Raw genomic sequence first — 13,668 nt, 5'->3', positions numbered from 1 at the left:
CATTTTCCACATTTCTTGCCTTTTCATCTGGTCCTTCACCTTATATTCTTTCTTTTGTTTTTTTTTTTGACACATTAGTTCATTTGCTTCCTGATTTTTTATCTACGTCTGGTTTGATTTCCATTCCTGCTCGACATTGATATGGTTCTGCTAAATTAAGCAGAGAAGTCATCTTAGATTTATTCTCCTCATGTTTCAAAACTTTCACTACGTTTGGGTCTTGTGAGGTCAGCAGATATGTGGAGTCCCAGGATTGCAGATCTATGCATGTAATCAATTTCAGAGTCCCATCCCTCCTTCAGAACTGGGTGTATATGAACTTGGTATGCACTGATTTTTATAAATCATTTAGTGAGCATGAAGCATCCTTCTTGTTTTCCTTTCTAATCTATCCAATACATTTTGCAGCCAGTCAGTCACTCCAAAACTGTAATTTAGGATAGGAAGAGCAAACTGGTTTACAGCTTGGAGTTTGTTCATAGATGTCAATGCTGTTTCCAGGATTGATTTAAGTCTCCTAAAGTATTCCTTACTAAGTTTTATTCGTGTTTTATTATTGATCCTTCATCAATTCCCAAATACTTATACACTCCCTCTTGCTCAAGTTTTTTATGTCACATAGGTTTATAGGTTAATAGGTATGTATGTACTAGGCTACTGGCCCTGGAGCCTTTACAAGCCTAGCCAATAGAAGTGCTCTGGCATCATGCTGCCCAATGTGTATACATGCAGTATTCATTTTTTAATGCGTCTTGTTTTTACATCTGCCCACATATATTAGGACTTTTGTCTTAACCAGTTATATTATATTTGACTTTGGCTGTTACATAACAGTAGGAAGCATATTTGTTTTTATTAATTAGAAGGGGGTAAAAAAGGAATGCATTAAATCCTCCACTGATGTATTTGTTTATTATTTCTTATAGTATTGACTTTGTCCCTATTGATAATGGTAGATATATGATCTCTGAGTGAATTTTATAGTGAATTCATTTTTAAAATATTTTTTTTTTATTTTGTTAATTAACTAATTGAAAGATATGATGTCATAATTACTTGATTATAAAACAAGTGCAGAAGGTTGTGTAGCATCTGATGAAGTTCTAATGGTAGGATGAAAACACTGGTGTGTTTTTAATGTTTATGAAGTGGTTCTGACTAAAAGGATTTCTGGTTAATTAAATTCTCGCATGTGGTACTGGTTTCTCACTGGGCAATCTTTTCCAAGTTTCTGTGAGATACCTCTTTTTCTACAATACTTTGTCAGCCCTTTAAAATAATTCCTATTGCTTCTTAACTATATCTCTTTATCTTTTATTTCTACCCTATTTTTAAACTCCATTTTCATTTTATCCCGCTTAGTAGCTATAACTTCTGAAGGTATTTCTATCTTCCCTAATAATGGTCCATTAATTTCCACTACCCATTCATTAAATTTCGTTTTTAACAGGTAGGCAGGAAAGCACCAGTACTTCAGTTTTACTTCATTACCATGCATTTTTATCAATGTATAATCTGATATATATATATATATATATATATATATATATATGTGTGTGTATATATATAGATATATATATGTGTGTATATGTGTATATATATATATATATATATATATATATATATATATATATATATATATATATATATATATACGTATATATGCACATACACCTGTGAAATATAATTTCTGTCTAGTATAGCTCAGTTATTATACCTTGGGGAATAATATGTAAATTCTGTCCAAGTTCTTACTACTGAATTTACATATTCCATACCAAATATTTTCATGAATGTCTTTAGAAGTGTACACTGTTTTGTTATATTTTCCCTTCTGTGCCCCCTGATACATCCTCACTATTCATACCTCTCAACCTCTTAGCACAAGAAATCTGGGCAAAACCATAAATATTTGTGGGACAAAGTTTCAAAAATATGGACAATTTTCAAATATCGCTCCTCTAAACTTCGAAAGTTGACAGAACAACAGGTCCTGCATTAGCATTAATCTTCTGAAGGGTCTGAAGTTTGAAACTCAAATGTCTGCCTTTATTTTTCGACTATAATCCTCAATGATTTGACAGAAAATACATTTATAAGGAAAAGACCAAAAATAAGAGGCAAAAATCTGGACACTTGTGAGGTATGACACTTGCAAATAAAGTTCCAGTCCCCATTTCTAAGTAATACTCCCTCTTAAAAGCTGATTCTTAGTATTTTCTTAAGATTCATAATAGCAGATCTGAAGTAGTTAACTTCATTTTATCTGCAACTTGTGGGTATTTGGATCCATATTGGATCCGAGCCGGCAACTTATTTTCTAGCATCTGCTCCGAGCTCCTCCCCTACCCATAATACACCACCATCTCCTATCTTCCCTCAGATCTCGTTTGCCATGCCATAGTGAGCATCGTGGTCTCCTTTGCTCTGAGCTTCAGGGATTGTAAGTGTGTTTATTCTATATTCTATGTGAAAGTGGTCGTTAGTTTTCCCTTCCTCCCCCTTTTAGTGTACGCTGTCGTCGGTTCTAGCTTAAAAAAAAAAAAAGTTTTCTTATTAAGAGTAGTTTGTTGGCCCACTTCCCTTCAGTGTGTGCCAGTGTGTTGTGTTTCCTCTTTAAGGAGTGGCGATTAGTTTTAGACTATGGCTGATCAGCCTAAGTCAGTTTTCAAAAAATGCACATGACCGCAGCTCTCACTGGCTGATGGTCACACACTATGTGTAATCTGTTTGGGAGTGCCCCATTTATCCATCCAGTGTACAGTTTGTGCAGGCTTCAACCCGAGGGCCCTCAGGGATAGGAATGCCAAACTGGTTGCCAAGGGTCTTCTCCCTGCCTCCATACTGGATTCTGCCATGGCCTCGGTCTCTGGTACTCCCTCCCAACCACCCACTCAGACAGGGACTCAAACTCCCACTTGTGCTGGTGTTGGGGAGGAAAAAGAAAAGGAAAAAGAGAGAGAAAAAGAAAAGGACAGAGAAAGACCCAAAGAAGACAGAGAGGAAGATGGATAGGCTTCACAAGAGGTCTCCGGATAGGGAACCCTTCCCTTGTCCACCATCCAAGACTTTAAGGCCAGCTTCTCCTAGGCTCCACTCACTCCGTTTCTCACCGGAGCAGATAGAATCTTCCGATCCGAGGTTTTCCTCACCCTTGCTTCACAGACCAGCCAGATCCGAGACTGTTGCCTCTACGTGATCGACTCAGAGCCTATCGGACTTGGACATGGACAGGATGATGCGGAGATTCATTCAGACCCAAATACAGATGGGAGTCTTGCCAGGCCCCTCTCCCTCCGGAGGGGAGACCTCCATGCCTTTTTTCCATCCCATTTCTCCTTCCCCGATCCGTGCAGCTGCTTCGGGGTTTTTGGATCCGAGACTCTTTGGAGCTGGTAGCTTGGCACCGATGGTTCCTCCAACCTAGACTCTGGCTGATACCTTGAGTTCCTTGGATCTGGCTAGTTCAGATTCGAGCGACTCTCAGAGCCGTGGACAAGGGAGTCTGACCCGAGGGAATGGATCCATCTTCGGCTCCAACCTTTTGGGATCCGAACCGTTCCCATGTAGCTCAGGCTACCCTCGCTTTGGCTCCAATCCCCGCTTCAAACCCAGGGAGAACTTCTTCCTTGCTGGGTGCCAAGGAGGTGCTCTCTCCTTCGGCGTTTGAAGTGGTGGAGAGGGTTCTCTCCCAGGGATTGAGACCTCAGCCCATCTCCTCGGATTCCACCCAGACTCCACTGGATTTGGTGGTGAATCCCTTCATCCTGTCTTAGGGACAGCTCATGCCAGAGGAGCCCCAAGTTATTCCCCTTGAGGAACCCCCCACGGCTCACGAGTCCTCTTCGGAGAGTCCCACTGAAGAGGGCCCCCGTAAGCGCAAGTGCAAGAGGAGGCACTTGGACTCCCCTGAGTCCCTCACTACGGACATGGATTTAGATGGAGAAGGTTCCCCCAGGCTGGTCAGCCCCAAAACCTTCTACGGATGAGTTTGTGTTCCTGGAGGCTTTTGGCACGGGCCCATCTACTTCCTGAGTGTCCCCACCAGCAGACCCCTTGGTGGACCTTATCACCACATGGGCATGGAAGGAGCCTAACACTGTAGAGCCCATCCCCAAATGCCCTGACAAGATTCTTTCTCCTCCCACTGACAGAAAACCTTGGTCTAAAGGAGCCCCATTGACTCTATGGTGGTCGCAGCAGCCACCAAGAAGGAACTAGCGCAAGAGAGTTCCTCAGTCCACCCTCCGGAGAAGGAGTCGAGGTCGGTGGATAGGTTTGGGAAGCACATTTATTCCTTTTCCATCTGTGCGCTGAACTGTTTGGCACATGTTATAAGGCTGAAGCGAGACCTTGTCTCGGAATTCGCTAAGACTCCCCCAGAGTCTTTATCGCAGCAGGACAAACAACTGTTCACTGTGAAAATGTCGACTCTGAAGTCAGTATCAAACACGTCCATGTGCCTCCTTTCCCACGCCACGGAAGGAGCAGCTAGGGCAGCTGGGATAGGCGTAGTCATGAGGCGACACGCCTGACTCAGGTTGTGTCCGTTTGTGGACCCTTTCAAGGCGTCATTTACTAATGCTCCCTATGATGGTTCCTCCCTTTTCAGGAAGACAGTACGTGACACTCTTGTCCAGAGCGAAAAAGACGGGAAGACTTTGTCTGCCATCGGGATCTGTTTCTCTAAGCCTCAGCGGTCCTTTTCTAGGAACCAAAGAGGGCAAAATAAGATGTGGTTCCAGAAATCTCAGTTTCCCCGGGAGTTTCAGGACAACTCTTCTCCCAGAGGCAGAGGGGGACAAGATCGACGCCGACCCAAAGGTAGAGGGGATCCCAGGAATTTCAGGTCTAGGGAACCTTTTTCTGACAGGCCCACGCAGCAGCCCTGAGGGGTTGCCCAACTGTCCTACTCTGGAGGCAGTCAGGGGGAGTCTGTCCTTGCATCCAGCGGCATGGGAGTCCATAACTGCAGATTGTTGGGTGCTACAAATAATATCCAGAGGCTACACTATCCCATATGTTGCCCTGCCAAGTGCTACAAGACACCTCCCGGGTGTCCCACCCGCTCACAGGGAGGCTGCGGCTGTAGAGGTTTCAAAGCTGCTTCACAAATGAGCCATCAAATCGATCACCCTCGACCAGTCTGGATTACGTGTTTACTCCAGGTTCTTTTTAGTGCCAAAAAAGACGGGGGACCACAGGCCCGTCAACCTTGAACCTGTCTGTCACCAAACAAAAGTTCCGGATGATCACCCTACAGTCCATTCTACCTTATCTCCAAGAGTGTGACTGGATGTGCTCATTAGACCTCCAGGTTGCTTACTACCATATCAAGATCCACAGAAGCTCCAGGGGGTTTCTTCGGTTCCGGCTGGGAGCCATTCACTTCCAGTTGCGAGCTTTACCCTTTGGTCTCACCATAGCCCCCAGGGTATTTACCAAGGTAATGGCTGTAGTAGCAGCTGACCTGAGGCTTCAGGGAATTCAGGTATTTCCTTACCTGGACAACTGGCTGTTCGCTGCGTCCACCAAGTGTCTTCTTTGTCTGGCCCGAGACTGCTTCCTTCTCTTGTCAGATAGGCTGGGGATTACAGTCAATGTTCACAAATCGCATTTGCAACCAGTACAGGTTCTAGATTTTATCACGGCACGGCTAGATACTTTGCAGCTAAAATTCTTCTTAATGCCAGACAGGATCTTACACCTCAGGCATCACATCGCTCTAATCGTGGACCTCAAATTTCCAAAGGCGAGCGATGTTCTCCAGGCCTTGGTCTCCATGGCTGCCGCGATCTCTATTCTCCCTTGTGCACGCCTTCACATGCGGGTCCTTCAGTAGACTCTAGCTGTCCAATGGTCTTGGCTAGACCTGCCCATGGAATTTCCGATAAGGATCAGTCACACCTGCAGGACGTCTCTCCTTTGGTGGCTCCATTCACCGGATGTAGCTGCGGGACGCCTTTTCATGTAATCTCCAGCCCAAGCCACAGTGACCACGGTCGCCTCCCATCTCAGATGGGGGGGACACTGTTCGGAAAGGACGGTCCAAGGCACATGGTCCCAGATAGAGACCAAGTTGCACATAAATGTTCTGGAGATGAGGGCAGTGCTTTTAACGTTGAAAGCATTCCACACTGTCCTTCCTCTGGGTACGATTGCAGTTCAGTCAGACAACATGTCTGTTGTCTGGTATATCAAAAAGCATGGGGGGGGGACTAGATCTTATCCTCTGTGTTGCGTGGCCGTGAGAGTGTGGGCAATTTCCACCTGTTGGTTTCTGATCGCACTGCACATCCCAGGATGCTCCAACATTTTAGCGGACAGATTGAGTCAGGCTGTTCTGATGCCGTACGAGTGGTCTCTGAAACAGTCAGTAGCGGAGGAGATATTCCTTGCATGGGGACAGACTTGCTGCAATCTCTTCGCATCTCCTTCCAACGCAAAGTGCAGTGAGTTCTTCGCTCTGATTCCCTCACCAGGGGATGCCCCCAGGGATGCTCTAGTCCAGGTTTGGCTCCCTGGGCTACTGTATGTTTACCCATCATTACCACTCATTCCGAAGTTTCTTCAGAAAGCTTGCTGACTGGGGTGCAAAGTGATTCTCATTGCCCCATTCTGGCCTCGTCAAGTTTGGATCCCCTTCCTTTGGTCTCTTCTTCCATTGCCTCTGTGTATTCTGGATCCCTGCTTGGACCTAATATCTCATCCTTCGGGTGCCTACCCTCCCAATCTGGACAGTCTCAAGCTGACAGCTTGGCTGCTTCAGTTCCCTTGATTGCAAGGACTCCCGGTCTTTCATCCCCTTTAAAATCTATACTAGTGGCTTCTCTTAAAGATTCCACTAGGAAAGTCTATTGCAGTAAATGGAGATGTTTCTCTATCTGGGCCTCTCAGAGAAACCTGGATCTTTTTATATCCCCTGTTCCAGCGGTGTTGGATTTCTTGACTAGTATTTTTCACCAAGGAGCTAGTTCCTCCATGATGAAAGTACAGCTGGCAGCCATTTCTAATTTTCATGCAGGTGAAAATAAGATTGCCCTGGCATCTTCTAGGCTATGTAAAGCCTTTCTAAAAGGCACTTTTCTTCTGCGTCCTCCCATCAAAGATTCGGTTCCTCCTTGAGACCTCACTTTGGTTCTCCAGTCATTAGTAACTCCTCCTTTTGAGCCTGCAGCATCAGTGGATTTAAAGTTTTTATCTTGGAAGACAGCCTTCCTAGTGGCTATTACGTCGGCTATGAGGGTCTCTGAGCTGCAGGCTTTGTCTGCCGTGCCTCCTTATTTGGTCTTCCATAAGGACAGGGTCTCTCTCCTTACAAATCCTTCATTTTTACCCAAAGTGGCATCTCAATCAAACATAAACCAAACAATTAATTTACCTGTTTTCTTGCCAAATTTTCAGAACAAAGGTGAATATAAACTTCATTTGTTAGATGTTCATAGACAACTTTGTTTCTACCTTCATAGAACACAATCCTTCCATAAGTCTGATCAATTATTTGTCTTATTTTCTAAACCTCGTTTGGGAAAGGTCATTTCCAAGGTTTCTTTAGCCAGATGGATCACTCTTTGCATTCTACATATTTACAAAGCCAAGGGTTTATCTCCTCCTGGTCTGATTAAAGCTCACTCTACCAGGTCCATGGTGACTTCCGCTGCTTTTTGGTCTAAGGTTCCTTTGGATGACATTTGTGCAGCAACAACTTGGGCAAATTCACATGCTTTCATCTCCCATTACAAATTAGATCTGATTTCCAGAGGGAGAGCATCCTTTGGCTCTGCAGTGCTCAGGAATATCCTTCCATGAGTTCCTCCCAGGATTTTTTGAGTAGCTGGGGACTCTATCCCACAGGTTGCAGATAAAATGAAGTGAAGTACTTCAGATAAAGAAGTTATGTACTCACCATAATGTTCCATCTGAGTAGTTATACTTCATTTTTCTGCAACCTTCCCACCCTCCATCCCCCTGGCCTTTTCATGTAAATAAACATGTTAGGTTTATTTAGTTGAGTTGCTAAAGTGTATAGTTGCAGCAAATTTGATCTGAGGGAAGATACGAGATGGTGGTGTATTATGGGTAGGGGAGGAGCTCGGAGCAGATGATAGAAAATAAGTTGCTGGCTCGGATCAGATATGGATCCGAATACCCACAGGTTGCAAAAAAATGAAGTATAACTACTCAGATGGAACGTTGAGTACATAACTTCTTTTTTTTGGTGGAATGAAAAGTACATGCCAGCTTAATCCTCCTCCCATGTGAACAGCCCATTTACTATAACAACTCTACCATTATTGTATTTTCCGCTTCTTTCACTGCTGGATCCTTTTCCTGGTGTTGTAGTTTTCCTGCTTTAAAGGTTTCATTTACACATTTGTTAAGACCAAATGACATTCTTATGTCATCTAAAAAAGTTTTGACAACTTGCAGTTGTGTTTTCAGTTCCTCATCTGATGGCCTATACCATTTTAAGTCATCGACAGAGAAAATGAGAAGTCTTTACACTTTATTTTCTAGGAGCCAAATTATAGCCGTGGCTTAAGCTGTTAAGTAGACAGCTTAATGGGTTAAGGGCAAGGCCAGAATAGCAGCGGTGACAGAGTCACCCGAGAATATCCCCCTTTGAATTTTTATCCCTGGTATAATAATTTGTCCTTTTTCATGACTTAATTGCAGAGCGGTCTGCCACTGTTTCATGGTCACTGTAATGTAGTCGATCAGTGTAGGTTGTATCTTCTTCATTTTTAAGCACTCTTATCCATGAATGTGGAATACTTTGAAATGCTTTTGTAGTCAATCCATGCCATACTTAGATTCTTCTTCCCTTCTTACAGTTCTCCACTATGACTTTGTCAACAAATGATCCATTGTTCCATATGACTTTCTTTTATTGTCCTTTTGTTCTACTGCCATAATTGAGTTTTCTTGTAAATGACTATAAACTCTGTCGACATCAATTCCCATGTATAGTTTATACGTTGTCAGAAGGAACGTTTTTGGCCTATAATTTTTAGGATGGTTTGCAGGTTCACTCTTAAGTAGGAGCATTGTTTTTCCTGTTGTTAACCAGGTTGGTGTCTGTTCAGGGTGTGCTTATAAATCGTTCTTACTAATGGCTAAATCTTTATGCAAAGATGTTTATACTTTTAAGCAAAAATTAGGTACTGCATCTGGGCCTGGGTTTTCCAATTAGAGGCTTTTCTTAACTTTGTTTCAGTCTCTTTGGCTGTTACTTCATCCCATTTCATATCCTTTACCTTTACACTTCTTATTCTTTCTTTTACTTTTTCTATCCATTTAGTATCTTTGTTATGTTCCACAGGATCTTCTTAGATACTTCTCCAAAGTGTATCTATTTCTTCTTTTTGGCGGTCTTTCAAGGTCTTTCAATTACTTTTAGCTTGTTTCCCAATTCTCTATAAAACTTTTTAGGGTCATGAATAAATTGCTGATTTTTTTACTTTTCCTTTATATTTATCTTTGTATCTTCTATGTTTTTCCACCTGTGCTGAGATTTTTACTTTATTTCCTATAGTGCATAATAGACCCTGGTCTGTTCTAATACTGCTCATTGCTTTTTATCATGTCTGTCTTTTTTAGTATTTTTGTTGCTCTGTTCCCTCTTCTGTATTCTTTAACAGTGACACTTGTCTTAATTGCTTTATAGTTTTCTCTGTTTGATACTTCCATGATGGTGTTCGATTTCACCCCTTCCTTTCCTTGACTACCCCGTTCTTGTGATAGAACTTTATCAGTTATTAAATTGCACAGCAATATATCCTGTTACTTCTGTTATATTGCATGGATGTCTATGGACAGTCATAATTACTGTGCTTATTTGTTTTATCAGACTTCTGACTTTTTGGGTTTTATTGACCTTCTGCAGTCTATATCTTTTATTGATCTTTATATGTCTATCTATGTCTATTAAATCAAGCAACTCTTCTAGTTCATTTTTTTCTCAAGTGAGGGCACATTTTTTGTTTTCCATTTCCTGCGGGCATTCTGTAGAAAGTTCTATAGCACACATACACACACCCAGAACACCACCAAAACCTATTGGCTTAATACAAAAGCACAAATCTATGTACAACTCCAAGTAATGAAGTTTAACCTTTCTAATAGAAACAGTTGTCCCAGACTGACAGCTGCACTTACAGGCTTAAATTGACCTCTAATGAAGGTTATCCATGCTAAGAAGCATGATACAGCCTGTTATTCTATTTAAACCAAATGCTACCTGTTTTTATATTAATTCCTCTCCCAGATGTAGATACTAACTTGAATGCTTTCAGAAAATATTATCTTCTAGCCAGTGAAAGAAAGATGCGTTGTGTTTTTATTGCCCTTATTAGCTTCTGTCCATAGAAACATGAGAATTAGATACAAGGTTGCCGTTATCTGCAAGCTTCTCGTGGTACACTATGAGCATTTATTTGTTGAAGGAGAACTTTTCATTACATTTAATGTTCTTTTATTTACTTGCTTCTCCTTAGTACTTGTTATTAGAGCAAGCCAAGGGCCATAATCCAGTCATTCCCCTATGCAAAAATAAGAAAAATCATCTGAATTTTTTTGTATCATGATCTTTTGTCCATGTTTTTTTCTATTTTTACATTGCAGTACCTACATTGCTTAGAAGTGAACAAGAAGAAAGAAGGGAAAAAGCACCTGTTTTAGTATCCCTATTACACAGAAAAATAAATGAATAATATGCAGAATGTCATATTAACAGTAAAACCTAATGTACTTAAGTTATCTCTTTCCATCATCTTCCCCTATTCCTAATGTTCTTCCAAACATTATTGACATTGAAGTAGGGCATATGCTTTGGAGTTCCTGCAGGTTAAGTCAAAAACATCCAGTATTTCCAGGTTTTCTTGCTGTGTCATATTTCACAAATGTAATTGATCGTTTGTAATCAGACATTTATTCATTCATTTCCATGTTGATTTTTTTCCTCTTGACCTCCATCTCCCATCTCCAGTCTCTGGTTCATTTCCGTCGTACTCCTTGTTCTTAGCTGTTGTGTTTTTTCTGTCTCTCAAGTATTTTCCTTTGGAACATTGGAAAAGGTTTCACTAGCATAGTCTTGCTATGAGCTTTGTTATTAGAAAAATAAGAAGCAGAATCTCTTTCTTTAAGCTCACTTTGTGTTGGACAAACTTTTATATTTCCTACTTAGCATGCTCTGTATCAAAACTGACTTTGACCCTCCAGGAAAAAAACATATTCTGAAGATAGCTGGATACAGCAGCATGAATCTCACACCTGCCTCTTGACATTCCCTGATTGCTGTAATAAATGTTTCTCTTCTGCCTGTTGTACAGTGAATAATCATTTTCCACAAACACTCTACTGTCTCCAACTGTTAGTACTTTGTTGTTGTGCCACACTTTTGTTAGGATCAACTCTTTCTGCTGGTAGGATTGCATCTTTACTATTAGAATGTTGTCTATTTTCTCATAGCCAGGTTTGGAGCATACACGGGATGTGCCCTTTTAATTAAATCCTACTGTTTAATACCAGTCCAGTTGCTTATTTGTGCTTTCATAAAATTAATACAATCTGTGCCTTCCAGTTTCTTTGGTGCAGAAGAAATGTCAGGTTTTCCCTATGTGCTCTGTCCTGTAATTAGTTTTTTGAAACATCTCTTCTTAGGCAGTCTCATACTCAGCCAGCCTTTGCTTCATTTTAAACTATGATTTTTGCAGTATTATCAGCTTATCTGAATATCTGTTTAATGCTTCTTCCATTTTTCCAGCCTTTTATTTTTTTAGTTGATGCACTCTTTCAATGCTTAGTTTATTTTAACCAGTCTTGAGCACATTTGACTTGTATTTCCTTCAAGATTAGTGGAAGTCGTGTCCTGCACCAGAGCTGGAGCTTGAACTGCTTCTTGCTGAACAGCTGCAAGATTCTTCCCAGTCAGTATTTTCTCCTCACCTTTTGTGGTTGTTTTTCTTTTAGGTTCTCTAAATTTCTTCTTTGCTGGCATCTAGGCGGTACACTTACTAGCCAATAACTGAAATTTACCCAAAAAGACAAATGCACTAGCTCTTTTCTGAGTTTCTGTCTTCACACTGGAAGAGATGAAATTTAGCTGTTATTCAGTGTGCAGCCATTTTTGAAGCCCCAATGTGATTAATTTGGAAGAAATTGTGTTTATCATCTTCTTCTTTCAGCTTTTCCCATTAGGGGTCTCCACAGCTGAACAACTGCCTGCAGAACGATTGGCAGTGGAATTTTGCAGTGTCAAGTTGCCAGCCCGGCGCCCAACTTTCCGGAGAAGGCACACACACAAGCGCACACTCACACATAGGGCCAATTTGGAGTGTCCAATCCACCTGCACCATGTCTTCAGACTGTGGAAGGAAACTGGAGTACCCAGAGGAAACCCATGTGACTGCAGGGAGGCCATGCAGACTCCACACAGAGGGCGCTCCAGCTGAGAATCGAACTGGCAAGCCTATTGCTGTGAGGTGGCAACACAAACCACTGCACAACCATGGATGCCCTAGAAAATTGTGTTTATCAACATTGAGAATTATGTCCTGAAACAACTCTAGATGATGTTGTTCTCATTGAGGCCACTTCTGGTTCTGTGTTGCTTTCAGGGTCATGAGTGAAATTCTTGCAGATAAAAAAAAAACTGTTTAGTAGTGCAGCATAGACAGTGTGATCTTAGATATATCATGACCTTCATCTCATAGTTTTGCCTACGTATGCAATTCATAAATTAGAGTAATTTGTTTTGGCCTCAAGTACATTCCTTTTGGCCCTGACAATTGAAGCATGTAGTAAAGATGTCATTTCATAGTGGTGTACTGGCAATACTACTGCTAGAGGTCCCTTCTCCCCATTTTTCCATGTACTGTTACTTCTTGTCCAGGTGTACTCCCTACCACTTCCTCTGTCTACATTAATCCTTACTGTTGAGGGGCATATCCACTTCCTCTCATTTACATCTTTTATGAATGATTTTTGTCTAGTGGCACCACCTCTTATGCCATTGTTTTTAAGGTTGGTTGTCTAAGGACACTCCATCCAACTTCTAGTATCACTGCTGTGAATGCTGTTTTTCCAAGGGAATAGTCCTTCCCCCTTCAACCTGTTTGGCATGCACGATAGTTTGTTTCCCTCACTCCCACTCCTAACACTGCACCAAGTACTGTTTCACTGTGCACTCCATGCTTATGCATTGTGTGGCACAGCAGTTTACAAATATGTTGCACATGCTACCAGATTACCATGAACACATACACGTGTAGTAACTTGGTGACATGCAGGAAGAGGAGATTGACATACACAGTTTGACAGTTTCACCTTCTTACATCACTGTAGACCAGGTGTTTTAAAAAGTTATGGATATAAGGAGAGGACCCACTGCTGTGCTAGGTTTGCTTCTCCAGACTGATCACCATAATATGATTTACAACATGATCCAGTGCTCCATGCTCCTCCCTACTTCCAAATTAATAATCAGGAGATGTGGGCTACAGCAGCTCGCAGAATGCTAATTTCCATTCTACTGAGATGTATTTTTTTTCCTAGTAGAAATCAGACCAAATTCCTTGTGCTGTTTTGCTGTATTAAAATTATTGATGACAGAACATATATGAAGCTCTAGTGTGTCACCACTAGTGCTGTTTTTTTATGTATTTATTT

The 13,668-nt window shown here is 41.6% G+C and overlaps 1 protein-coding gene across 1 annotated transcript in view; it reads left to right on the top strand.

Annotated features, from left to right (window-relative positions):
• MSTO1 (misato mitochondrial distribution and morphology regulator 1) overlaps positions 1-13,668 on the top strand; it is a gene marked incomplete in the record, with an annotated part of 1,162,028 nt that overhangs the window by 726,203 nt on the left and 422,157 nt on the right.

Source organism: Protopterus annectens, chromosome 8.part0 (genome assembly GCF_019279795.1).
Source record: "Protopterus annectens isolate FY-2018-M chromosome 8.part0, PAN1.0, whole genome shotgun sequence".
NCBI classification, from domain to species: domain Eukaryota; kingdom Metazoa; phylum Chordata; order Ceratodontiformes; family Protopteridae; genus Protopterus; species Protopterus annectens.
Note: the sequence above shows the minus strand (reverse complement) of the source record. Positions and strands in the feature narration are given on the sequence as shown.